Source organism: Columba livia, chromosome W (genome assembly GCF_036013475.1).
Source record: "Columba livia isolate bColLiv1 breed racing homer chromosome W, bColLiv1.pat.W.v2, whole genome shotgun sequence".
Classification (NCBI taxonomy): Eukaryota; Metazoa; Chordata; class Aves; order Columbiformes; family Columbidae; genus Columba; species Columba livia.
The window spans coordinates 22,857,650-22,861,586 of NC_088641.1; the positions used below are offsets into that span (position 1 = coordinate 22,857,650).

A 3,937-nucleotide genomic window follows, 5' to 3' on the forward strand; every position below is an offset into this window, starting at 1 on the left:
CTCTACTTTCACAGGTTTAGCTGCCTTTGATGTCCCAGGTATGTCAGTTTCCCATACCGTGGGAATCACTGCATCTTCTATTGCCTGTGGTATTTTTACAATTGGATTTTCCTTTAATAGTAAAATTTGTCCTACCTTTGACTCCGGAACTTTCATTACCAAATTTCCATCCTCAAACGTTATTGTGGCATCTAATTTGGTCAGCAAATCTCGTCCTAAAAGAGAAACTGGACAATCTGAAACATATAAGAACTTGTGGGTTAGTTCCTTTTCTCCAAAACACAAATCCAAAGGTTGCAGGAATGGCCGTACTTCCTCCTTCCCTGTGGCACCTACAATTGTTGTAGCTCTGTGACCTACCGCCCCCTGTAAGGAATTCAATACAGACTAAATAGCCCCTGTGTCTACTAAAAATTTTACATCCCGGTTTTGGCAGCTTCTTTTAATCTTTCTAAAAAGGCCGAGGGAGACTCATTGTTTTCCTGCATCACATCATACAATTTTGACCAATTCGGCATAGCAGTTTGAACGCCAATCAATAACCAATCCTGATACCTCCGGAGACGGCTTAACCCGTCTCCTGTATTGTCTGTATCTCCTGTATTATCGGGGATCTTCTTTTGGAAAGTTCTCATCAACTTTAGCCTCTACTTTCCCATTCCGAATATCTTCTCTCACTTTATCCCTCGCAACCTGTATAACCATATATTTTCTGTAGAGTCCATTAATGTATCCAAAATCACTTGTAAATCATCCCAATCAGGATTCTGCATTTTAATTATCATCTTAATCATTGCAACCTTATCTGGATTTTCCCGATAAGGACCAGCCGATTGCTTCCAGATTACTAAATCCCCTGGCGAAAACGGAACTTTTACATAGACTGGTTCCCCCCACACCTACTGCCTGCCGCAGGGGTGCTATTACGTTTGATGATCCCCCGCGGGCGGCGAGCCCGGAGGAGAGGAGCTGCAGCTCCAGCTCTAGCAGCCGCCGCTCCCCCCCCCTTTCCCACCGCTTTAGCAGACAGTCAGCTTTTCACCTTTTTTTTTTCTCTGCAGCTTATCAAGGAGAAGCTGCCGGGCACAGGTTTGGGCTCCTTTTGCCCTTTTTCTCTCTTCATTTAATTCCTGTGATTATAAACTTTATATGTAATTCCAATTAGCTGAACAATCCCTCAGCTCCTACCTTTTGTAACTTCTTACAGATGTCAATAAACAGCATACTAAGCATCAATCCCTGACATTAATATTAGAACCAAATCCAAATCAGTCTATCCACAAAACAACACTAACTGCAATACAGCTAACTCAATTTACTTTCATGTGTACAGATGCATCTGAAGGGGGAGCAAGGTGGCACTGTAGTAACGGAAACGGTTCTTATTTTGTAATTATTTCCCCAAACAAATTCTTTTGGTACCAAATATAAACATACAAACTAAAATACTGAGCTCAGACATGCAAACCAAATACCGAGTTCAAATATGCAAACAGATCACAATCACACTTCTTTTATGCATAAACTGTCCAAACCCAGCCTCCTTCTAATGTTTCAGAAAGCAATTTGACGGCGATACGTTTAAATTGGACCTATCAACAGAGAAGGATACAGATAACTAACACAGAAAGATAACACAGGTAACTTTACCAGAACAACAGTAAACAGGATCAAATCACCGGTTTCAACAGTAAATACAGATTAAATCACAAGAACTACAGACCAGGTGCTGAGTAGCACAAATAACCAGACCAGGTGCGCACAAATAACCAGACCAGGTGCCGAGCCTGCGGCACAAATAACCAGACCAGACCAGATGCCGAGCCTGCAGAGGTTTCCCTCTGTCTGACGGACGGCTGCCTAGGCAATACCACGGGAGCTCCCTGCCCAACCGAGCGTGGCTTTCGCCGCGTCTGACCGGCAGGCTACCAGATGCCTGATCGACAGGCTACCAGACCAGAACCAGACCAGATGGGTACCCAATCCAATAATCCAGATAAACCCAAATAAAGCACCTTCTTACCAGTCAGAGGTCCGTCGTGAGCAGCAGAAGGTCGGTCGCGTCCGATGCGCTCCCCAAGAATACCTCGGTGCTAGCTGGAGCAGGATCAAGACGCGATCCGCCTCAGCAATGCTCGCGAGGTCCCATCTGGGTCGCCAAAAATGTTAGCATTCAGGACACATAACCACGGGCGTAGTTATATGTGGTGCTTTATTTCAGCGCTGGGGAAACCAGGGGCTCGCACCCAAAGCTGGCTCCGACCACTGATTCAAACTTCACCATTTTATACAATTTGGTTACATACATATTCATTAAAGTTACAACGTGTATATTGCATATTCATTAGGTTACACAATTATTTCACAATATCAGCTGCAACACCTTGGAACTACTCTAAGCATGCGCAGTGTCCTCTGGTGGTCGTTCAGGGGGTCTTCAGGATGAAGTAAGTAGTCTTCATTGTAATAAGTGATGGTCAAAATTTTTAATGTTGAACAAATCGAGTAGGATTCAATTGTATTATGCATATTATTGTAAGCAGTAACTGTGCTTGTGCGAGTTTGATTATGTTTTGTAGAACCTTGTAGTAGTAGTTAAAGACAATGCCATAAATAACAGGACTACCAGGTGGTGCCATAAATAACAGGACTACCGGATGGTGTCATAGATAACAGGACTCCCGGATGGTGCCACAGATAATAGGACTCCCAGATGGTGTTACAGATAACAAAGCGCTCGGATGTTGCAACAGATAACAAAAGTTCCAGAGGCGGAAATTCCCAGCACGTAAAGGAACGCATAACGTATATAAGCACATACGAAAGGTTGATTTGGTGTGCCTGTTGGTGGAACTGAGCTTCCCCCGGTCACCCAGCGCTGTTTTGCCTAATTACCGCTTGCTAAATAAAATCGATTGATTGACGCAGAATCGATTTATTGGCTCTTATTTATAACATTCATCACGAGTGTACTTTTCACCTTTTGTCACTGCACATGCGCACTTCGTATAAAATTATACAAATTCTTGGATGATAGCAAATGTACCTTCTCAGCACTTTCAAGATAAGATAAGAGCTTACTGAGAACTAACAGAACTAATTTTCATTTCTCTAAAATATGAGCTCGTATACAACTTGCATAGCTTTTACGATAAGGTAGGAATCCTGGATATGGTCTACAGAATCAGAAACACAGCCCAGCCCACAAAATTCAATTCAACTATAACAACAGCATCCTTCTGGACAAGTTGTCCAACCGTGGGACGAGTGGGTTGACGGTGCACTGGGTGAAGAACTGGTTGAATGGCAGGGCTCAAAGGGTTGAAGTAAATGGGGCTACATCTGGCTGGAGACCAGTGACCAGCAGCGTTCCTCAGAGTTCAATTCTAGGCTCAGTTCAATATATTTATCAATGATCTGGATGAAGGAGTTGAATGCACCATTAGCAAGTTTGCTGATGATACCAAAGTAGGAGGTATTGTTGACTTTCTTGAGGCACAAGAGGCCTTGCAGAGGCTGTGGCAGATGCACATCCCCCTCTCTCCACCCCCCCTTCTTCCGTCCATATGGAAGGTGCAGACACATCCCCACCCTTTCCTACAATGGGGGTAACAGCTTCTTTTGTTTGACCCCAGAACCGGTTGATCAGGGTCGTTAAGAGAGAGGAGGAGGGGGCACAGAGGCGCCAAGGAGCCGCTGGGCGACCACAGCCAGAGTGGGGGTGCAGAGAAGCTTCTGGAATGCCCACAGCCAGATCTGACAAGGCTATATAAATGGGACCCCCGCCGAGGCCGCCGGTTGTGTGGACCTCTTGGAGCGCAGGCCAAAGGCTGCGGCCGAGAGCCCTCCCCCTTAGGCAGGATGGCTGCCTAAGGTAATCTCCCGGGACTGGGATTCCCCCACCGAGCCATGTGGATGAGTGATAAAACTTAATAAT

At 45.0% G+C, this 3,937-nt stretch overlaps 1 long non-coding RNA gene across 1 annotated transcript; it reads right to left on the bottom strand.

Moving 5' to 3' along the window:
* Window positions 1-2,194: 2,194 nt before the first annotated feature.
* On the bottom strand, window positions 2,195-3,221 carry LOC135577192 (uncharacterized). The gene is made up of 2 exons (XR_010468761.1): window positions 2,957-3,221; window positions 2,195-2,456 (listed from the first exon to the last, which is right to left on the bottom strand). It is a non-coding gene; the product is annotated as an uncharacterized LOC135577192 (long non-coding RNA).
* Window positions 3,222-3,937: the final 716 nt, after the last annotated feature.